The 25006-nt window shown below is 41.4% G+C and overlaps 1 protein-coding gene across 1 annotated transcript in view; it reads left to right on the top strand.

Annotated features, from left to right (window-relative positions):
- The first annotated feature begins 10310 nt into the window (after positions 1–10310).
- Positions 10311–25006, top strand: part of camkvb (CaM kinase-like vesicle-associated b) — a 30910-nt gene continuing 16214 nt past the window's right edge. Inside the window, exon 1 of the mRNA XM_033966687.2 lies at positions 10311–10356. The gene's annotated coding sequence lies outside the window, so the exon portion shown is untranslated. The remainder of the gene's footprint in view (positions 10357–25006) is intronic.

Genomic DNA, 25006 nt, shown 5'->3' with positions numbered 1-25006 from the left:
AGGGCTTGTGCCTGTTTCTCTGTGTACTTCCAGAATCTATCCGTCACTGCCAGCACTGACAGGTTGGCAGAGAGGGGACTCTGAATTTGCAGATGATGATGGGATGAAGGCAATGATCCGAGCTATTGACCCACTATTGGCAGTGGCACTTGGTGGCTTGGCTCAGCAGAAACCTTAGCTCAACTCCGGAAATATTCATAAATCTCCGAGCTGGCTAGAATAAAATTCCCATTCTTTTCCCTCCAGCAGAGATTCATTAAAACAGGGAGGTGACAATAGGCTGAGGGTGCACTTCAGCGGTGTACAGCCCGCGTTTGCCGGATGAGGGCGGCTGGTAATTAAGAGTCCTCTGAGGTATATACTGTGAATGAACCACCTTTATCTCTATATCAGCCTGTATGCCACGGCAGCCTCCTCATTACTGCTTTTCCCAACGCTTCCATTGTCGACTATTAGAGCTACACATTCACGCAAGAGTAATTTTCACTCATTAAAGTATCAAAAGGAGCTAAATTACCTTTCCAAACAGGGAGACATGTTTTTAAAGCTGAAATAATATTCATTAAATGCAGTGTTTGTAAAAGAACTAGCCTGTGTAGCATGCGCAGTATACAGCCCAGACCTAATATATCTGGAAAAAAGTAATTCTTCTACTGCATATTGAAGTGCAAAAAAACATCCTGAATACTATAGCTGATGTTGTACTGTACTGTAGCTATTTAAGTACACTTACACTAACACTTACAATGTGTATGCCATTATTTTTGTAATGCACTGGCACATTAGCAGGTCAAGTAATGATTAAAAAAACCCATAAAATTTCAGTGATTATAAATGGGTGAACATGTGAGGAGGAAGGCAATGTATTCTGATATTTCTGTCATTTGTCTCCTCCATCCCCCTGCATACACCCACCCACTGTCACTGCTCCTCATACATGAGCTTTAGTGTGCATGCTACGCCTCCTCTGTGTGCACTATTGCATGTATAGAGGCTTTGAATATGCAACACAGAAGAGATGAATTCACTACTCGCAAATGGCTGTGGTTAAAGAAGCATGCCACTGGATACGGAGCTGTAAACCTTGGTCCACACAAACAAATCTTTTACCTTATTTACTTTGTTGTAGTAGGAGAATACTATATCAATAATATTTCATACATTGAATACAACCAGCACGACTGCAAATGAGTATGGAAGTATATTTGGATGTTTTGCAGAAATATTAAACATAAATTCAACAATTTCACATTGAGGAAAGTGCATACCTACAAATAAATAAATAAATGCACAAATACACCAAAAAAAATCCTTCATATCAGTCTGATTTTTACTTATTTCAGTATTACAGTTTTCTGGGAACATATGTTTCAGTTGCTAGAATATTTCCATTAGAAGTCCATTATGTTTGACTTTTAACCTAATCACTTATGTTACATTTAGCAGTATTTCTCCAATTATTATCAAATATTATATGTGAATTAACGCAGTGAAGGTCCATGTAAAAGGATAAAGGTGTCCCTGATCCAGTCCTTGTGCCTTCAAATGTGTTGATTTATTTATATAGGATTATAAAGTTTTAAATATAAAGTGACTAACATGGCGTGTATATGCAGCGTGATATGTTTCTGAATGAATGTGCACTCAGCAGTCCAGACTGGAACACACCCACACACATGTGCTTCTTCTTCAGTAATAAAACACTTATGTTTATGCAATTTATAAGTGATCAGTATATGCTGTTATTAGTTGCCAATTTTGTAAATATGTATACAAATAATGCTGGTTATTAAGTTCAAATACAGAACTTTTAAAATAATAATAATGATAATAACACAAACTAATGCATTTATTGCCTTTTCCCCTCCAGACTCTGGTGGTTAATACACTTAATAAGTCATAGAGCAGCGTGAGCCGCCTGCAGGAATACGACAAAATGAGGTACTATTTTTGTACTTGTATTTTCAGTTTGATTTTTGCATCTTATGAATGTATGAACAAGACAAATTATACTTTGATGGAAGGGGCAAGACACCATGGGGCGGATTTTGGGACTAATTAAAAACAAGCTAGTGCCTGACTAAAATAAGTATTATTCTACCTTTGCTCTTTCAATCGAACTTCTGCCTTTCATTTTGATTGAAAGGACCATTTTCTGGGGGAAACTACCAAATGAAGTATTTTTCAAATGGTTTTCAATTTTAATGTCCTGAACCTAAACAAGACAAAGTGTGAAGTCTGCTCTAAGTCACATTGACAGTTTAATGGGGAAAACCAGACTGTATTTAGGCTAGTCTGGTTATATTTGATTTTAAATTTGAGCAGGACTTAGATTTTAGAAATTATGAATGAAACAAACCAGGCTATGAGTTACACAGGGCTGAATGGTTCAGTGCCACTCTCCTGCCTCTTCCTGATGGTGATGCACTGATGCGTCCACATCCAGTAGTAGGACACAGGTTATGATTTAACCTGATGACATAATCACTCTGTGTTTGAACAAAAGCCTGTCAGAAATAACCTGACGTCCACACTTCACACTGCGCTCACGCTGCTCTATGACTTATTAAGTAGGAGGCTTTTTATTTCCTCTTTTGATCACGTCCACAAAGCTTATCAAATAATGTTGTCATGGAAACCATCTGTCTGTGCAGCACCTCTGTCAGCGAGGTGATTCAAAAGTAGTTCAGACCATCATCAAGGATAAAATGCATGACCCTGGGTATGAACCAGTCTCCTAATAGAGAAGATTTCTGTGAAAGGTAAGCTTTAGTTCATTAACCTCATTATATCAACATGAAAAACTAAATATTGCACAAAACAAGATCAGTCTTGAGGTGCTCCAGTAAAATCACTAGCCTACTTTTATCATTACAAACATGCAGCTACAAAGATATAAGAATGGTAGAATGGTGAATTCAGCCTTCTTCTGCTTGGTACCTGAAGTGCCAAAACAAATCAACAAATCAACAAAACAGACTCTGTATATTGTTTTCTAGATATAATGGTGATGTAGATAGGAGGGTGGTGTTGTAACATGGACTGTTTAAGTATAGTTCTCTCTTGTAGCTCCCTCGCACACGCCTGATGACTCCATGTTTCACTAGTTCTCATGATATAACCTGGTCACTGAAAATCCTTAAGAGGATAAAAGCTGAGCCTATTAAGCTATTACCAGGTCACGGCCCTTTGGTGGAGCCTGTAGTTAAAGGGAGCCGTATGCATGGGTGGAAGTGTTAGAGTTGATAGAATTACTGCAGTCACATCGGGGCATCCTGGCTACTGCTACGTAGGATATAAAGTTTTATCACATTTTATGTTACAGTAAATTTAGTTTTGATTTTTTGACAGTGACAATGCAGTTAAACACGATCATTTGCAAGAATTAGTTTATATGACAAACAGATTTATTAGGCTATGAATGAAATATTACAACTCTGCAGAATTGTTTATTTGTAGTACAGGGCTCTCAAATGTATTTCATCTTGAACATCCCCATAACATTTACAAAGAAGCCCATAACATCTTTCAGCTCAGATTATTATTATTATAGACCGAATAACAGTGCAAATGGATTAAGTAGTTACTGGATTAGACACTACTGTCATTTTTACTACTGTCGTCCCTGTCATTTTTAATGCTTTTAACAGAGAAACTGTATCAGTGATTTCATCCTCACAGCACCACAACACAACATCTTATCCACGGGGTTTACATCTCTTCATGAGGATAAGAAATAATATAATATCATTTCTGCTTTGCAGTTAAGAGCCTTATCACACTGCAGTGACCAGGTATATTCATTCATGTTATCTTAAAGTAAGCCCCCAGCATTAGACAAAACAAGCTTACTGTGTTATTTCAGTGTCGTCAAAAATAGCAGAGAAAATCTTGGCAGGCGCAAACACACACAACACAACCTGCCATAAATAATCACTAGACTGGGAACACTCCAGAGTCCACCAACACTAGGGCTTGGACGTCCGCCCGCTCTGAATGATCCTCCTGCTTTTTACTCTTACTCAATACAAACACATTAACCTGCTGAGAACAAGTTCATGCTTAAGAGACAAGGCGATATTGTCACAGTTTCTTTTCTCAGCTTGAATTCCAAAATAGTTGTGCAGCTTTCTAAAATGTCTCTCTCCTCTTTAATGATGATGATGCTGTTGGTCTAATTTTACATGTAACCACGGGCTATGGTAATTAAATAAAAACCCTGCGATGAAGAAAAATGGACACATCTCGAGCCTGAAGTGTCCATGAGAGGATTATATCATCAGAGCAAAATCACTCAGTTTACAGCTGAATATGGCTCTGCGGTTAGAGCAGCACTCTCCCATCCTGAAGTTCGGAGGTTTGATTAGAGCAAGTTCTGCTGTTGCGTCCTTAGGCAAGACACTTCAGTGTCTTTAGTGTCAGTGTCTTTAGTATGAAAGAGGCGTGTCCTTAAGTGATTGGTGTGGAGTGAACGAATAATGATGACAGTGTTGCGCTTGGAGAGGTTTTGGTAAGTCTGTAAAGTGTGAGACCTCACCACCTTTCAATGATACAGCGACACAATGATACAACTCAGCAGTCAGGTTTGTTAGGTTAGAACTGATTAGATAATACATTAATAATTGTTAAGTGACTGAGAGCCTCGAAAAGTGCTATGTAAGACTAATTCATTCAAATCTACTGGCGCCATCGGAGCAGCTATAAAACACACAGACTTAGACCCTCATGCTGCCCCCTGCCCGAACTTCATTAGAGTAACCAATGAACCATGAGGGGAAAAAAGTATGGTATTAAGGTAAACAAGGCACATACTTTCCAAAATATACCACAGCTTCATTAGACACACATCTCTGGCCTTTTTTCTTTCATTTCTGCTCAGAGCACATTTCTACTACACCTGAGACAGGCTACTTACCGCGTTAATCTGTGTCAGAAAAACATCCATTCAAGCTTTTTACCCAAAAGGGAGTGTCACTGTGATCCGTTTGTAACAAGACTGAGGAGTATAGGTATTATTTCTCTAGAGACATTTAACAGCCACGCTGAAGGCACTATTGAGTCACTAACTGATTATGAAATCATTGTTCCCCCTTCACCTCCTCAATATGTTCACAAACTCACAGAAATAAGCCCTCTGATCACCGTTACCATAGCAACTCCTACTCCAGCTCCGTGCTCGCACAAGGCCACGGGTGCTGTTATGATGTGAATCGGCAGAGTCTGTCTGCGAGCATCAAAACTTGGCATGGAAAGTCAATGATTTTTTTAATTAAGGACAACTTATGCAAAAAAATATTGTGAACAGCGGTGCCTATGATTGTTGAAAACACATTCACAGCAGTGAGAGACTAATTACAAAGAACACTATGAATATAGAAAGAAGATTGTTCAGAAGTATCACTAATTCTTACAGCAGTGAATTGTAGCATGTATTGGCCAGTCATAAATCACACTTTAAGATCTTGTGCTTTGGTACATACACATCAGGCTATTTTCCAGATTGGTTAAAGAACAAACGGAATCTCAAACACTGCAAACCAAATGCATTTGATTTATAATGCTCTTTTACGGCACTCAAACAGTTTACACAATGCATTATTCACTCACCTGGCGGTAGTAAGCTACTACTGCAGTCACCGCTGCCCTAGAGTAAACTGAGAGACCATCACTAATCACACACACCACATGTAAGGAGAAGAGTCTTGCCTAAGGACACAAGGGCAGTATGCACTGATCTGAGCGGGAATCGTCCCCTGACCTGTGAGATAGTAAAGTATAAATAGTGTCTTGTTAGCTCCTTATTTTAACACATTGCAAACTCAGTAAGTAAAACACTGACCCAAGTAAACTCTCTCTGCTCTTCCATCTAAAATCCACAGGAGATGGTACAGACTTGGCACCTGCTGTAAATGGTCAATATGGCTCTGGCTCCTTTGGGTGCTCACAGATGGTGTTCAAAAACTCCGAGGTCAAACGATTCTGTTCCAGTCTGGCTGAAATTCTTATAACTTGTGGTGAGCTCAGTCCTGGGTGAGATTCAGCAGATTTCGCACATGCGGGTTAGAGGCTGCCTGGCGTGTAGCTGACATTTAAATTTGTTATATATGAACAGAAAAAAGACAGATAGACATAAGTGACATTAACTCTGACAGAAAAACTAATGAACTAGTCTGCTGTTTAGTAAAAGAGATGGATGAACTGACTGATGCTTTCCTTTCAGAATTGCCACAACAAATCTTTTTAATAATTACTCTTCTAGGCTTGTTACCCTCTAGGCTATATGTGCCAAACTCAAGGCCCGGGGGCCAAATGCGGTCCGCCACGTCATTTTATGTGGCCCGTGAGAAGGTAAACTCATTATAGACTCATTTTAAAATAAGTCTATACTGCTTTAATGTGTGCATTGACAATAAACTAATGAGATTTTCCCAACAAGTGACACTGAGAAATATTTGCAAATAATCATCCCAAATTGTTCAGGAAGAGGAATGTTGTTGGCGTGGAAGGCAGTTTCAAGAAAGGTGCTAAAGGTGAATACAAGTTTGTGCTTTAAGGAGAAAATCTGTATGTTTTTTTGTGTTATGAGCCGGGGTCGGTACAATCTACGTCGACATTTTAACACCAAACACAGAGCTAAGTATGAAAAAGTTAGTCTGCAAGAAAAACAACAAATAGTCCAATAATTAAAAGGCTGTTTTTGAAGCAGTGCTGAAATACGGAGTTACACAGACACGTAATATTTGCAACTTGAATACGTAATAAATCCAGAAACAGTTATTTAACAAGTTTAAAAGTAGTTACATTTATTTTACATGACATTTGTTTACATTTAGTGATATTTATCCTGCCGCACAGTTACATCTGGCTCTTGATGGCGGCCATTTTGCTGATGTGGCAGTAATTCTGTCAAGACATGTAACATCACATATTTATATAGAACATGCTTATCAAATATTTACCACTTACAGGGACATAAACATGATCAATATCCTTGTTATTTTCTTAACCTTCTCAACCTTGTGTTACCTTTTATCTGTGAACAGTTGTAGCGCAGTGTCTGTCGCCGTGTAGCATAAACATGTCCACACCTTTGACCTGTCAGCGTATGAGTGTCCAGGATTATGGCTTTCTGTCAGGGTTTCTCTGGTGGATCAGTTGTAACGCACATGGACAGGAGGACTCTGGGGGGTTGGAGACTCGCAGCATCTTTTTTCACGCCAGAAGTCACTGTAAAATAAAGAAAAGGTGAGAATAACATAAAAGTAATAGAAAATATAATCGAAATAACCAAAAGCACAATTGTTAAACCATAGCCGTGAGTAAGGTCCAACCTATTTTAAGTTTGTTGTTAAATTATAGGTATCGCCTTGAGCCTGGTGTGGGAGCGCACAAATGAGGCCTCACGTTTATGTTTTAGAGTTCGTTTGGCCAAATGCTGAAGAATCCACGTTTCACAGATTCAAATAATTCACCTCACCTAAACCGGACACTTAGTCTTGTTGCTTTTCTGCTCACATTTCTTGACCAGACAGTGAGGCTGTGACCTGTCCCAGGACACACAAGGTCACGGAGATAAGCTGCCCTCAAGACATGCCCCGTCTCACCAATACTAACACATTCTGATACACACACACACTGACAATTACACTTTAAACACAAGACTAATGTATGAGTGTAAACATAACACATCAAATATGGACTGGTCTTACCCAGGACTGGACCAGAACAGGACCAAACCTGCACCAGTACAGACCAGGGCACAACATGAGCTCAACCCAAGTGTGAATGTTCATTGTTATATATTTAAGTTTTAACATGATTTCAAATAAACTATGCTTGACACGGTTACACTCTATTATGAATCTGACATTTTTCAGACACATAGAACCAAGACTGACTGTCCAAAGATGTCGTGTGATGCTCAGATACATAATAAATTCTGCACAATTCCATTTATTTACACACGCTACAAGTGTTTTGGGAAAAAAAAAAGTGATACAGCAATGCTTTTACCTGCACTTAATCAGATAAAGCAACAATTCTGTTTTTTCTGGAATGCAAAATGCTGTTAAAAATGCTGCTAAGGGGTCGTCTTTGACATTGGCATAAGATTCATTTCACAATCTATTAAATAAGAGATGCTACAATCAACAATATTCTAATACTCATCATTTGAACACTTGTTTTATGTGTTTTCTGTTTACAAACGTTTCAGTATTTCAGCTTTTTCTGGAGACTGATGAGGCCAATAAAGACACGAGCTCCACAGGATCTGGACCTAAAATGACTCCATGAACAACTCAAATATAAACGAGGGATCTATGTGTCACATGTTTCCAGAGCAGAGGGCCAGGACCCTGCTCCTCACCTCGCTCTGCTCCTCCTCACCCTCCTCCTCTCCTCTATCTGTGCTCCTTCTCACCCCCCCTTCTCATTTCTTCTGTGTGCGCTCCTCCTCTCCTCCTCCTAGATCTCCTCCTTCCCTCCTCTATCTGCGCTCTTCCTTGTCCTCCTCCTCCTTTCCTCTATCTACACTCCTTCTCTCCTCCTCCTCCTCTCCACCTCCTCCTCTCTTTCTCCTCTATTTGCACTCCTCCTCTCCTCTACCTTCTCTCCAACTCTATGTGCGTTCCTCCTCTCCTCCTCCTGTTTGTGTGCTCCTCTTCTTCTCCTCCTGTATGTGCACTCCTCCTCTCCTCTATCTGCACTCTTCCTCTCCTCCTCCTCCTCCTCTATGTGCGTTCCTCCTCTCCTCCTCCTGTTTGTGTGCTCCTCTTCTTCTCCTCCTGTATGTGCACTCCTCCTCTCCTCTATCTGCACTCCTCCTCTCCTCCTCCTCCTGTTTGTGCGCTCCTCCTCTCCTCCTCCTGTTTGTGTGCTCCTCTTCTTCTCCTCCTGTATGTGCACTCCTCCTCTCCTCTATCTGCACTCCTCCTCTCCTCCTGTTTGTGCGCTCCTCCTCTCCTCTTCCTCTATCTGCGCTCCGCCTCTCCTCCTCCTCTGTGTGCGCTCCTCCTCTCCTCCTCCCCCTCCTCTGTGTGCTCCTCCTCTGTGTGCGCTCCTCCTCTCCTCCTCCTCTGTGTGCGCTCCTCCTCCCCCTCCTCTGTGTGCGCTCCTCCTCTCCTCCTCCTCTGTGTGCGCTCCTCCTCCCCCTCCTCTGTGTGCGCTCCTCCTCTCCTCCTCCTCTGTGTGCGCTCCTCCTCTCCTCCTCCCCCTCCTCTGTGTGCGCTCCTCCTCTGTGTGCGCTCCTCCTCCTCTGTGTGTGCTCCTCCTCCTCTGTGTGCGCTCCTCCTCTCCTCCTCCCCCTCCTCTGTGTGCGTTCCTCCTCTCTTCCTCCTCTGTGTGCGCTCCTCCTCTCCTCCTCCTCCTCTGTTTGCGCTCCTCCTGTCCTCCTCCTCCTCTGTTTGCGCTCCTACTCTCCTCCTCCTCCTCCTCCTCCTCCTCCTCCTCCTCTGTGCGCTCCTCCTCTCCTCCTCCTCTGTGTGCGCTCCTCCTCTCCTCCTCCTCCTCCTCTGTGTGCGCTCCTCCTCTCCTCCTCCTCTGTGTGCTCCTCTCCTCCCCCTCCTCTGTGTGCGCTCCTCCTCTCCTCCTCCCCCTCCTCTGTGTGTGCTCCTCCTCTCCTCCTCCCCCTCCTCTGTGTGCGCTCCTCCTGTCCTCCTCCTCCTCTGTTTGCGCTCCTCCTCTCCTCCTCCTCTCCTCCTCCCCCTCCTCTGTGTGCGTTCCTCCTCTCTTCCTCCTCTGTGTGCGCTCCTCCTCTCCTCCTCCTCCTCTGTTTGCGCTCCTCCTGTCCTCCTCCTCCTCTGTTTGCGCTCCTACTCTCCTCCTCCTCCTCCTCTGTGCGCTCCTCCTCTCCTCCTCCTCCTCTGTGTGCGCTCCTCCTCTCCTCCTCCTCTGTGTGCTCCTCTCCTCCCCCTCCTCTGTGTGCGCTCCTCCTCTCCTCCTCCCCCTCCTCTGTGTGTGCTCCTCCTCTCCTCCTCCCCCTCCTCTGTGTGCGCTCCTCCTGTCCTCCTCCTCCTCTGTTTGCGCTCCTCCTCTCCTCCTCTTCTCCTCCTCCTCCTCCTCTGTGTGCGCTCCTCCTGTCCTCCTCCTCCTCTGTTTGCGCTCCTCCTCTCCTCCTCTTCTCCTCCTCCTCCTCCTCTGTGTGCGCTCCTCCTCTCCTCTCCTCTGTGTGCGCTCGCGGCACACTCTGGGCGCGCGCAGGCACAACAGATGGTACAGTAGTGCAGTCTGCAGGAGCGCGGCGCTTATCACGCATCACACGAGTTTCACTGCAGCCAACTTCACGCCACAGAGCGACGGGAGTTCAGTCACTTGTCCCTGGAGTCTAATATTTTGGACGCTCAGTTTGGTGTAAAGGTAAGTTGTTTGTTCTTCTTAAGGATGAAGCAGTTTGGGAACAGTGAGTCTTGATTCTCCAGCACCTTTTTGATGCTCAGGTTTTTAAATAGTTGATTTAGATTTTTAAAGAACATGAATCTTGTTTGGTGTTTTGCAGTGATTTTGTTATTAACTTCCAAACTTCTAATACGTGGAGTAAATGATGCGTAAAAGCGAGTTTAAACTCTAAGGCTGCACGTTGTTTCGAGTCACACCTCTGTTCTTAAAGTCAGTCCCGGAGTTTGACTTGTCTATGGCTCCGCTTCATGTTGATCCTGCGTCACGGATCACTACGGGTTTAAACACAGGGATCATTTCAGTGACTTAAGTGAAGTGCGCAGAACACAAACCTGCTTCATATTCAGAGAAAAGAGCAGTGCAGCTCCGGAAGACACTGAGGCGCAGGGAAGTTACTGGTGCTGAAGAGATGGGAGCTGCTTGTCCCATTATCAGGATGAATTAGGTACAGTTTGGTCTATAGACCTAAATATGCTCATTGTACATCATCATCATCCAAACCATATACAGGTTTTATCACGTTTGGAAGGATTTTCCTGGTTGTTTTTAAAGTTTTGTTGTTGACAGAACCACTTCATATTTTGAAACAAGAACAAAAAAAACACTTAATATTTTGAAATATGTCAGGTTTGGGGGAACTTTGGAGGAAAAAAGTCACATTTAGACAATACAGTTGCAGCTGAGAAATACATTTGTGGAGAGAGAAAAGGAAGTAGACAGGTTTTACAAAGCAGGGCATAAACATAACCTACATTTTAAGGACATTACAGTTTAAAGTAATTCTGTAGAGGAATATTTCCATATTCATTCAGCGGCTCAGCCACAGAAAGATCTATGGCTGTCATCTGCTGGGAGGCAGGCATGCAGCCTTCAAAGGCTGTTAAATTAAAATTGATCCAGTGTATATAGGCGATTTCTATGAAAAAGAAACCTTGGAGACAACAAATCATGCATTTAGATTTAGTATGCAGTTAATACGCTAACACATTTACACTCATGTTAGGGTTTCATTCAGTCTGTCATCTTTTTACAATGCTGTGTATAAGGTTTAAAGGTTTAGTCCATTTAAAATGTTTCAGAGGAGCTTGAAACGTCAAATGTATTTTCTGGAGGTGGCACTTGTGAAAAAGTTGACAGTTACAGTTTCAGTGTGTTATTTTGCCCTTCCATTATAAACCCTTTACCTTTATCAACGTAAATAGCACAAAAGACACCAAGACACAGTTCTCTGCCCTGAGTTGAATTCCATGACCATTAACACATAATGACCAACCTTCAGCGAGGCACTTCCCTCTATCAGAATTTAACAGCTTTTTTCATAAAGACCCCATTTATCGATGTTACATTTAAGTTCCGTGGGTGTAGAGACTGGGACTAATCACTCTGAATCTGAGCCTATCTATGCTTCAGGGACTAGATGACATTTAACTCAAAGCTCCAAATCCAACACAGAACGTGCAGGTTGTGCAAATCTCATGACATTCATTAACACAGAGGTGCTCTTTAGATCTGCACCTATAAGTGACTCCCAGCCTTTCTGATGCCACTGGGTACCTATGGGTGCTCAACAGGGGGATTTAGCCTGTCTATAGGTGCTAATCCAAAAGAATATCCTTAAGCAATGCAAACATTTGACATAAAGCACCTTCTCAGGAAATGTTTGGGCTTTTTAAATACCTCCTTCCAAGTACAGAATCCAGGTTTGAAGATGTAAAGCAGGACAAATCCAATTGTGATAAAACAAACAAACCAGGGCTACAAGAATAAATTCCCATCAGGTCTTCCAAATATATCACTATTTTTGCCTGATGAGCCAGTTCCTTCTATGTTCTGTACAAATCCAGAAGGGTCTGGAATTGGACCACAGAGCGTGACAAATCTCTGTCCTAACTTAAATATAACTTATTTTACCTGAGATAAATAAGAGTTTGGTGCTTTGTTTGTTGATTCTGCAGAAATCTGTGCTGTTTCTCAGTCCTCTGTTTTGTATTTTGTTTACAACACACTGGATATTTTTTCTGTTATTTTTCCTTTTTTCTTCCTAAACCACCATGTTTGTTTTGATGTAAAACCATGTGTTTCTCTGATTGCTTAATCATCAATCACGCCCTCTGTAATCAGATACGGTTTCAGACCCACTCGTCTTTGCAAAGTTTTGTCAAAGCCTGTGTTTCTGGCTGGTCAGGTGACCATTATTGATTATACAGATATCAATGATTGATTAAAACAGGTTTAAGCTAGAACTGAAATGGTGAATGCTACTGGAAATCTGGATTTAGACGCCCGAGTAGGACCCAAATCTCAGCAGGTGCCATGGCCACAGCTTGAGAAACTGTGAAAGTGATTTGATAATGTCCTAAAGGGTTTTTTAAGATGGTAGTGAATCTTCTCCTGTGGTAGAACTGAGCTGGTCAGTGATATAAACAGTCTCCCTGTTGGCACATGCAGCATTGTCTTTCCAAAAGGACTCGTTCTGATGTTTACAGTATGAGCCTATGTAGATTCAGACTCCATTACAGAAATATACAAATGTGAGCAATATGGAGTTAGAGCATGTCAAAGCACACATCAGCCTTTAGATAATAATGTCTGAGTGTTTGGACGAACCCTCTCTGGAGCTGTCACAATTGATTCTAAACTTCATACATTACATAATGCCTTGATGGTAAAACAAAATACACAACAAAGTTACTCTCCCTCAAAGGCTGCGTCAGTGTTCTTGTGCACTGGAGGCTCAATAAAAGAGGGTAATGTTAATAAGGTTAAGGTTAATCTAACCTGTAGAAGCTGTATCGATATGTGTAGAAGTATTGGTTTAAGTTCTTCCCATGGACTTTGCATGGTTGTTATGGTTGTACTTGGGCACTTCATCTTTGACTTCCACCAAAACCACAATGCTGACCTGTGATTGGTCCAATCTCCGTTCCACAGGTGGGTAGGGTGATCATTAATTATTAATTAATTAACCATATAGTGACCTTTAAGTCACCAAAAGTGCTTTTCAGTGCATTATTCATTCATTCCCCACTCGGTGGTGGTATGTTACAATTATTATATTAGCCACAGGGCAGATGTGGCTACAATAACTCTGCACTGGCCCAGACTAATGGAAGTGAGGCTGTTAATCTGCTCTATGACCCGCTCCAACCACCACTAACACTCACACCACATTGATACAAGGCAATGTGGCTGAAGTGCCTTACCTAAGGATACAACAAAGTAAGTTTTTGCCACTGGCGCCCCACTGTGGCAACAACATTCCCGGCCTGGGCTGATCTTGCTTAGCTTCTAAGATCTGACGAGATCAGGCTTTGACAAACCGATATGGCTCAAATAATAGAAAAAGGAACATTGTTGAATGTGATGGGACATGGACGGCCTTGACAGACTTGAGACATGTATGATCATAGACAATTACTACAATAACACCATGTAGTTTTCAGTTTTGATCAATCCTAATGCACTGAGAGGTTGGAATAGGTGTAGGTGCCAACATTTTACAACCCTGAAAGAAAGTACACCCAAGTCTGAATTTCTTGATATCACAAGTAATGCATGAATTTACTTTGTTGTGCAATTCTTTTGTGTAATTCTGCAAGAAGAAACATGGAGGACAAACATGGGTCACCTTTTCTGAGGTGTAAGGGGCACATTTGACTCTAACTCGGTTTATGTTCTCTACAGAGACACATGATTGTGTCTAGTCATCATTGAAGCTCCCCGAGTACTTCTCTATTATATTATCACAAGTGCCAGGAGGAAGATGGTGAATGAGGCTCCTGTATGATACTGTACTGTGGGCAAGTTTGACGCTTTAACTATGAAATATGAGAGTGTGGATGGGTTAGATCTAAAGCAATAAGAAGACTCTTTTTGAGTGCTGCTCTGTGGACTGTGCACTGAACTAGGCTTTGAAGAGAAAATCAAAAGCACCGATCCACTGCAGAGTTCTACTGTTGTATTGACTTTATGTAACCTACATGGCTCACCTCATATCACTTTATATCTTTGCAGAGATAATAAACAGCCTCACTGCAACAGAAAAGCTTTATGGCTTGTTTCTTGTTAATACTGAAGAGTGCATTGTTATAACTGTATTTACCACCACTAATCAGTACAAACGCATTATTCCACCTGGTTTAGCGGCCATATTATGAAAAAAAGCTGTAGGCCTTTGGTTGCTGTGTTGCGTGTTCTGAAGCGGAACGGCAAGCAAAGTACCCAGTGCAAGCAGTCACCAGGCTCATTTCACTTGTACACCTAGTTCAGCAGATGGACTGTGCAGACCACAAACCCTGAGCCTCGGTCCTCACACTGTGAAGTGAATCTCATTTAAAATATATAGAGAATAGGGGTGTGCAAAAATATCAAAATATCGATATATATTGTATTGTTTCATTTAATGATACAGTATTGATATCGTGTGCTGCTGTATCGATATATCACCAAGGGTATTTTTTGTGTATTTTACCAAATTATTCTGTCACAGTGCTACATTTGTGTGGTTTGTTTAGAGGAAAGAAACTCATTTATGCAGAACATTTGACATTTGATTGACTTTTTTAATGATTAAAATAGGTTTATTTCATATTAACTTTGGTTTAGCAAAGATTTTAATATTACAGTTGTGATTTAGTCGATATGTTGTGATCCTTCAACTGCACATGTCCCTGTTACATGTAAATGTAGAGCTCATATATGGAGATACGCATTGTATCGTGGCCTATGTATCGAGGTATGTATCGTATTGGCAACTTCTTAATAATACCCAGAGCTAGTCATAAATTTGTTCAAGATATGATGCAAATAATAGATTTTTGAGATTAAGTGTGTGTTCATATTTTCAGTGTGATTACAAATTGACCTATGAAACTGTGAGAAGCACCTCTTCACCACTGCCATGGTAGTGGGCATAAGTAGGAAATGTTTGACTGTTACAGAAAGAAGTATTCATTTAGACTCATTTGAATTTTAAATGTTTTTATTTATTTAGAATGCAGGACCTGTGTCATACCTTAACTCATTTGAGCCACGTATGGCAGAAACAAGTCAAGATACAGACACAGGTTAAGAAGGGGCTGGGTTCAGGCTGGAGGGTGTTACTGCCGCCAGGTAAACCACCTCCTCTTCTTCTTCTTGTTCATCTTGTCCACCTCGGCTTGGAGCTCCTCCACATTGACTTTGGTCTGCTGCAACTGACCACCTGACTCCTTCAGGACCATCTGCAGCTCATCACATCTGAGGAGGGCAGATGTTCTCTCCTTCTCGCTGTGGGTCAAAGCTGTGCTCAGCTCCGTGATGGTCTTCTGGTGGAGTAGGTTCTCCTCCACCAGGGCCGTGTGAGTGGCGTCACATTTCTCTAGTGCAGCAGTAAAAGTCACCGTCTCTGAGTCCAAGTCCTTTAGGAGTTTTTTAACTCTACTGCGTTCGATGTTCAGGCTCTCTTCCAGGTTCTTTGCCTTGTCCTGGGTGTCTTCAGCTGTTTGCCTCTGCTCGGTGAGAGCAGACTCTAGGGAGAGGACCTGTTTGTCCCAGGCCTCCTCAGCTGCCCGCCTCTCTGCTGCATGGGCAGACTCCAGGCTGAGAAGCTGCTTGTTCAGAGCCTCTTCAGCAGTCTGCCTCTCTGCTGCAATGGTAGATTCAAGGGAGAGGACTTGTACGTTGAGGGCTTCTTCAGCTGTCCGCCTCTGTTCAGTGAGGGCAGACTCCAGGACGGTGATCCTCCTCTGCAGAGCCTGCTTCTCCTCCTGTTCCTTCTGCAGCTCCTGTCGGGTGCTGACCAGAAGCTTGTACTTGTTGTCCGCTACCTCAGTGGTGTCTTGTAGTGTGGACTCCAGATCCCTTTTCTCTGCCTGACACAGCTCTAGTTTCTGGGATATTTTCAACATGGAGGCTTTCTGTTTCATGACGGTGTCACGGGTGCGCTCCAGCTCCTTAAAGATATCAGTGTTGTAGTTGTGGCTGTTTGCCTTCTGTGTCTCCAGTTGCTCTTCGAGCTCCTCCACCTTGGCTTGGTACCTCAGGGCAAGAGCCTGCTGCTCTTGGGAGAACGTCTTGAGATTGTCGTTCTCCTCGTAGAGGCCTTGCACATATTGGTTCACCATCTGCCGACCCTGCTCTATCATTTGCTCTCTCTCCTCGTCTTTCTGTTTGAGGAGATTTTTCCCAAACTCCATGAGAGTTTCCTTCTCCTCTTGAGCTTCATTCAGCTGTTGCTGGAGCTCCTCAATTTTCTTCTCAAGGGCTGTTTTCCCCTGGACCTCCTCCTCCAGCTCTCTCAGTCTTGTCTGCTGTTTGTTGTTGACATAGACCTGCCCTTGAAGCTGTCGCCTCAGGTCCTTCACCAGTGGGTTCTCCTCTAAAGAGATTTGAACTTCTACTGGAACCTGATTTGCAGCCTCTAGCTCCCTCAGTCTCCACTTCTGTTTGGCGTTGATGTGGAGCTGTTCTTGGTGGGCTCTTTGGACATCCTTAAGTTGGAGTTTCAGGTCCATCACCAGTGGGCTCTCCTCGGGGTGTTGATAGGTGGCCCTCGCTTAGCCCTCGATTTTAGATTGTGTTAAATATCAATATATATATGTCGTATCAGCAACTTCTTAATGATACCCAGCCCTAATAGAGAATATGCTTTTATTGATAAAATATGTGTTATTATGTAACCTGTGAGCCTGTGGTCTTGTCAGTACAGTTTGTGTTGGTGACATGGTCAGATTTAGGAGATAATAGTTTTGAGAGCATTTTAGGCATCGTGCCCCATCGAGTCGACTGGTCTCTGCAGGGGGCATGTCTTTAGTCGTTGATTACAGTTTTATTGTTCTGAGCCTCACATCAGGAGTAGGGATATATTTTGTTTGATTCTGAATGGCTGTATGCTGATCACATTACCTTCTGAACAACTTCTTTCTCTACAAAAGTCCAAACACATTAACCTGCAACAACACTTGTCACATTATCCTTCATTGTGAAGCTTGCTGCCAGTTGCAGTTCTGCTTATAAACCTTTTCAGTGTACTGCCCACTGAGAGCGACAGGCACACAAACGCTCTGTGAAAAGTGAAAAAAACTTGGACTCAAAGTGACTTTTTTCTATCAATTATAATCCAAAAACAATAAAAAAAACCAACTAAAATACTAGGTGATATCTAATTTGGATTTAAGATGTCATTTAGGGTTTTTATTAGAGGAAAAGAGACAGAAAACACACACTCACTCTGTCAGATTAAAGCTAACAACACTGACTACTCTCAGTTTTCTAGAGTCTGAGTGCAAACTGTCTATTAGGTCTGAACTCGAGTGTAAAAGTCATATCATTATTATGCACAAAAAACAATCGCGACATCAACTAAATCTGAATATGCTAAATAATCATCTTGAAGAGTGCACGGCAGTTTGAGTCAAATTATGATGCAAATGTAAAATGCTGCCATTATCCTCTATTTATACTGCAGTTAACAGGCTCTATCTCCGCACCACAGCTCCACGACTGTCAGACCAATGCTGTCCCCAAATGACGCAACCAAATGGACCAAAACAATAACAGGAAGTCTCCAACAAAACAACAAATGTCTCAGTGATAAGTATAGCACAGAGGAGAATAAACCCATTGCCGTTGCAGTTAACAATTAAAAAATGAATCGGGCCTATCTTTTCTTTTGAATAATGAAACTGTACTTTAGAGCTTATAGTTTACTGCAGCCTCAAACCCTCATTTACTTATGGTTTTGAAGTAAATGACCAAATGAACAGATTCTAATTTGCACATGTTGAGTTGTTTGCATCAAGTTTGACCTCATTTCAGCACTTTAAGAACTAATTATGTACATGATGTGCAGGCTACAGTATATAACATGCCAAAAAAGGGCCATCACAACAGAACTGAGCTAAAAAAAAAAATATTATTCACTCAATGTCCCTTTTTCTACTGCCCTTTCCGTCTGAAACCCCTTTTCTAAGTGGTGTAAACAGCACTGGAAGTTTGTACTCAAGTAAAAGTACAGTTACATGGCAAAATAGTACTTAATAAGAAGTGGAAAGTACACATGAATGAAAGAATACTATCCAAAGTATACGCACTAGCTACTGTTTTAACACAATTTTATTTTCATTTTAGATTACTCTTTTATACAAATCTTTAAACTTTTTGAAGCTGATTGATTTTTTTCTTTCATTTTAGGATTTGTACTGTTCTCACTTGCAATAAATTACAACTACATAGCACGAATTACATCCAGTTACAAATAGAAGTAAAGGTTTAAAAATCCACTCATGAAGTACAATCATCTTAAAAATCTACTCCACTACAAAGTACAATTATCTTAAAAATGTACTCGACTACTAAAGTACAATTATCTTAAAAATCTACTCCACTACAAAGTACAATTATCTTAAAAATCTACTCCACTACTAAATTACAATTACCCTAAGAATCTACTGGACTACTGAAGTACATTTATCTTAAAAAACTACTCCACTACTAAAGTACAATTATCTTAAAAACGTATTCCGCTACTAAAGTAGTTACCCTAAGAATCTACTCGACTACAAAAGTACAATTGTCTTAGAAATCTACTCCTCTACTAAAGTACAATTACCCCAAGAATCTATTTGACTACTAAAGTACAATTATCCTAAAAACCTACTCAACTACATTAACATGAGTAGTTTGTAATGACTTACTATGAGCCAAACTGCATTTCCCCCAGACTTAAGACAATATCCTGTACAATTAGCAGCGCTCCGTGCCGTTGCAGTTGCTCTTTTTCGACGTAAACACACTGGTGCCCACATTTGCCTGGAGCTAACAGTAAGTGTCGCTCGCTGCCTCTTTCTATTACACTCACCACTACAACAGTCGTACCGCACTTAATGAGCAGCACCGGCAGCTCTGCTTATGAATGAAAAACAATTAGAGCTGATCACACGGCGTAGCTCACCCACTTGTATCTTGACAGCGGAATCATCCACGTAGCACTTAAACATGGCGTAACTAAAGAAAACTAGTGCTCTCCACCTCTGCGTGTCATATTTGTGCAGGGGGTTACTTACGGCACCGAGCTACTCTGCCCAGCCTCCACAAATAGAAAATTTGAAGGGGAATTTTACATAAGTAGATGAATATTTCACCTCCATATTGATTCATATAGAGCCATGGTATATGCTACGGGAGGCGGTGATGTTCTTGATCTATTTCCTCTGTATATTAAACAGGCCTTTCATTGGTAAGTATATAGTTTCTCATTTACAGCGGTTGTACAAATTGTGACGTCATGGAGGCTATAATTCTTGATTTGTATCGGCTCGTGCTGAAAAATAAGTGGCATTTGGATATGATTTAAATTGGCAGTTGGATTATTTTGATTATTTTCGGCGTTATCCAAAATAATACAAGTTTAATGAAGCAGAAATCTAATGAAAAAGCGACTTCACATATAAAAATGGGATTATAGACACAGACTTTGGAGCTTTTCTGGTATAGGCCGCAGGTGAGATGCAGGGTGAATCTATTTTCATTAAACTTGCATGAGCGCGCTGACGGTTGCATGAGGCGATCAATGGCCACAGTTTATGCTCGGCTGCCCGGTTTCCGTTGGGACGTGTGCGCGGTAAGGCTTGAGATGACCCTGATATAGGACGGTGATGGTGGAGTTTACCTGCTCAAGAGTAGTAAATGCAGTAGAGCGGGTGATTTACGGCTACTTCAAACACAACAGAACGAGGAAACAGTTTGCAATTCGACAAAATCTAACGTGGGATATTTAATTCCTTTATTTTGGTTTAGTGGGAAGCTACAACAAATCTGCCTCAGTAATTGGCGCATTGATTTGACTCAGGACACTCATGCTAATTTTGCACTTCGTTTATGCAGGAGCAGGCTTAAAATCGACATAAATACACAGTTGTTGTTAGGAAAAATAGCTATAGCTGTAATGTAAATGTGCGTACACGTCTAAAGATGCATTAGACCGGATAGTTCAAGACCATTCTCTTATATTGACATTGACCCGTGGCTGAATTATTTTGGTCACGTGGTTCTGCAAGTGGAAAGTGGTCCTGATGAGGGCTATTACATATCCAGTTCACTCCCCTTTTCTGCGTTTAAATAAAGAACTCAGGAGTCAAAGCTGGATTCATTACAGCTCCTCGTACTCATTCATGCAAAATACAATTTAACAACTTTCAGGACGGCACTCCTCATTTAAATGCGTGCACTAATTGGGCAGTATTCTGCGACGAGATGCTGCACAAAAGTGAAATGAACTCCAAAAACGAGCAATTTGACTCAAGAATTTCTCAAGTTTGGCTCGTGCAGATGTTTCACATTCATTTCTTTTTTTCTTTTTTTTTTTTTTTTTTGCGTCCATACTGGATGCTCGGGGACAAAAAAAGAAGTTGATTAATTATGATCTCGTATAAATGCCATGTTGTTTATTCTTTCACAGTTGAATGACCTTTCCACAGGTGTCAAGTTGTTACCAAAACAATCAAAATATCCAATTAGATTTTGTTTTTAATGTGCGACAAATTATGTTAATTAAATTCAGTTTATTTTTGTAAAGCGCAAAATCACAGCAGCAGTTTCCTCTTAAGGCTGAACGTGAGAATTGATTTAACCAACAGAAAGTTAGAAAATCAGCAATGAAAGAGAAACAGACAAGCAAATTAATCAACAAACTGAGAACATCCCCCGTCCTTAGACCCTTGTTTTCGGCAAGAAAAAAAAAAAAAACAGTGGTAAAAAGAGAAACCTCGAGGAGAACCACAGTAAAAGAGATCCACTCTCACGGACGAACAGGGTTAACATGTTAAAACTGACTGGCATCCCGATCCGACTGGTCTATACGTATGACTAATTCACGATGTACAAGAATAAACATGCACAGCCTCCCCCCCCGAAACAAATGATGCTGTTCTCTACATTGAGATGCACTGTACTATAATGCCACACTGAAGGGTTTTGTAACCATGGCAACCAACAACAGCAGTCACATAAGAGTCTGATTAGCTGCTCATCTGTGGAAAAAAGGAGTAAGCCTACAGCGCATTTACACGACTGTGGCGGGCTGTTATAGAAAAAGATAAAAGCTCTCACCTTGCACTTGTTACGTAAACAGTGTCGGGTTCAATTCCTGGATTGATGTTTGGTGCTTTTCACTGTGTAATTTCAGTTCTCCCCACTGTTCAAAAAGGAACTATTAAAACTAACATACATGACCATTCACACACACAGACGGTTTACGAGTTAGAATGTCCAAACCACATGTGTCAAACTCAAGGCCCGCGAGCCAAATGTGGCCCTCTACATCTTTTTATGTGGACCTCGACAGGGTAAATTAAAAGGTATGATGGTCTTAAAATCTCAATTTATCAGGAGATACAGTTAGACAGCCATATTTTTACATCTAGGCAAAGCATATGCAATATTTGTAACTTGAATAAGTAATAAATACAGAAACAGTTAATTAACAAGTTATAAAATTTGTTTGATTTATTTTGCATTTGGCCCTTTGAGAGCAGCCATTTTGCTGATGTGGCCCTTGGTGAAAATGTGTTTGACGCCCCTGGTCCAAACGAAACCAGCATCTTTATCCAGTTATATTTACACATCTAAATGCGAAAAGTGATCAACTGTTTAAAGGGCCCATATTTTGCAATTTTCTGATTCAAGAGAGACAAATCGGTCCGAAAGTCCTACATGAAAACTGCAATCAGCTGATCCAACCATTGAGAACACAGGCTCAATTTTACAGGAGATTCGCGATCTTGAGGAGCAGATTAAATCAGAATATGGGAATAAAACTGTGGTAAACATGGAGAGGATTCTGGTGGACTATAATTGACCATTTGACTGGAGAATTTTGTGCTCGCAACAGAAGTTTGAGAGGCATCAAATCATCTGTTTAGTCCAATGATGGGTTAAGAATACAATAGAGCTACACTATCAGTCATTAAAAATTGACCTTCCCTTTTTATAATATTTAAGTTAATATAAAAGTGTATAATCTTTATAAATAAAATGTGTGTGACGTTTAGAAGAGTTTATTTGCAAACACGGAAATGTGAATGTAGATTGACGGAGCAGAACGTAGGAAACAGGGTCAGAGGCGCAGGGTCGTTCCAAGGAGTGGAATCTGGCGAAAAACCAGCTGAGTACTGAGATCACACGCATGAAATCTAGACTGAGCCAAGCTGAACTGTACCACGGAGGATACTGAGACGATCTGGCGTGGCGTGTAGGATCCTCAGTCCCTTTGTACTCCCGAGGTGCAGGGTTGAATGCTCATGGGCTGCAGGTGTGTAGTGGGCGGTGCCAGAGTCTCCACCCACCTCCAGACAAGGACACAGAAGAGAAAGACAGCACAGAAACACAAGGACTGACTGGGATCTTTACAGTCAGCCATCTTAATTATGGTTTTACAACTCCGTGTGCTAGTAACACCTTTCTGCAGTTACCTACATTTTGCACTACTACTGCTTTTTGGCCATATTGTGCTATAATCCGTCCACACACTTCCACACCAGTGCCCAGACTGCAGTATATTCAGCCACACACTACTACTGACTGGAGAACAGCCTTGGAGATGAGCCTTTTGCCTTGGTGTCGGAGGACTGGAGAAGACACTTTGCTTTGTACAGCTTGTTTTTCCCCCTTCTGCCTTACAACCGCATTAACTATAACGAGAAAGGCCACAGTGGAATCAGAAGAGCAACCCCCCCGGCGAACAGTGTTATGACTCCAATTTTCTCTGCACACATGGCAGCGATGACTTTTGTTTCTTCTCTCAAATCTTTCACAAATCTTTCCGTGCCTGCAAGGGGTGGACACGTGAATGGGATATTTTTCCGTCAGTTAAGCAGTTTTTTTTTTGCAGGATAGGTGAAAGTAAAGTGTTTGATGTTGGATGCACATCTCAGATACAAGTCATTATCTCCTTTTTACCTCTCTTGCACAATAGCGCTCTATAAATAGACGTGCAGTGTTGTTATAGTATAGTGTGTTGCTTCTGACTCTACTGACAGGTGGTAAAGCATCAGGGCGATATACACCTATCTGCAGTTACGTGAATGGAAAAAAAAAAATCATACATAGTGTATGTTTTACTTGACTACAACAAATTAGCAACATATTTATGGCACAGGGTCTTGCATTAAGCTGCTAATGGTATATTTTAATGGTCTCTACCAGATTCTCATAATGGAATCCACTTGCGAAATCTGTTTTGTCTCACTTTGGCCATGCGTACATTGTGTATTCATGGCTTCTGGACCAGTAACATACTTTTGTCTTTTACCTTACGCCCATAATATTAAACAGACAAACCAAACAAGCCGACCCTCTGACATAAACCCTCTTTCTCAGCGGGTTATGGTTTCATATCGGTGCCAGATTCAGATGGCCTTTCAAGGATCTGGAGCGTTAGTCTCTGTACACGACCGCTCGATCTGTTCCTCCCTGAGCCTGCTGCCTGTTGCCATTTTGTTGGGACAGATTGCACGAGGAGTGAAGAGGTGTTCTCCATATGTGCATCATCGTGGCGTCACTTATATTTCAGCGCTCTATTGCAGTTTTTGTCCGATCTTTACGTAATTTTAGAACGTTTGATAGATGGGCTTGCGATGGTGAGGATTAGAGCGTGTTGGATATCAGTGAGTAGTGAGAAAATACTGGTGTTGGTTGTTGATTTGAGATGCTTATAACAAAACAAAACAAACAAACCTGTGGCTCATAAAGCGTTAGAAACACTGACTTCTTCTTTATGTATGAATCCCAGCACATTCGACAGTGGTACAGTCTTCTTTTTCATGAACATTCTGTCAGAAAAGATTACACATCCTCGTCTCCTGCTGGCTTTTTCTCCCTGAGAGAGAACGGATGGTAAATATGACAGGGCTGTGAAGTGCAGTAAGGATTCAACTAGATGCTCGTGTGTCAGAATCAAAGTGCAACCCAGAATGGTGCTGACCCAGATTTCAACTTTGTCACATCTTTTTGCAGTATTACTAATACTCCATTTACAAGGCGTTTTATATATCACACATGCAAATGGTATTGGACATGTCACAACTTTCTATTATATTTTTAAATGTGCTTCAACTGTAACATGGATTTTTTACTGGATTTTTGTATCAACCTCCACACATGCAAAGAAATAAACTGACAGATGTTAAAAGAAAGACCAATGGAAAAATAACTGGACCCATTTCAGAAGAATATAATACTTTTATTTAGGTTTGTACAAGTGCATAAGACATACATTTTTTGTTGTGATTTAGTTTGACTGAATTATTGCTGCTGATCAATAAAGACAACACACTATACTACTTTTACTGTTAATCCAGTTGATCACACTGAATAGCAAGTAGCAGCCTGCAGAAAACTGTTAGGCCATGGACTCCACATCTTCAGAAGGCATGAAATAATCCTTTTTTATTATTGAATGATGACTTCTAGCCATTTGAAGAAACAGTACATCCAGATAGATCTCATATAATTTAAAATAAAGAGCTGAAACACAAAGACAAAGTGTCTGTTGTCCCTAAAGACGCTATTATTTATCAATATCACGTCACAATTATCTAGTCCTCGGTTTGATTCCACAGCATCCTACAGAAAA

Source organism: Periophthalmus magnuspinnatus, chromosome 5 (genome assembly GCF_009829125.3).
Source record: "Periophthalmus magnuspinnatus isolate fPerMag1 chromosome 5, fPerMag1.2.pri, whole genome shotgun sequence".
Classification (NCBI taxonomy): Eukaryota; Metazoa; Chordata; class Actinopteri; order Gobiiformes; family Gobiidae; genus Periophthalmus; species Periophthalmus magnuspinnatus.
Note: the sequence above shows the minus strand (reverse complement) of the source record. Positions and strands in the feature narration are given on the sequence as shown.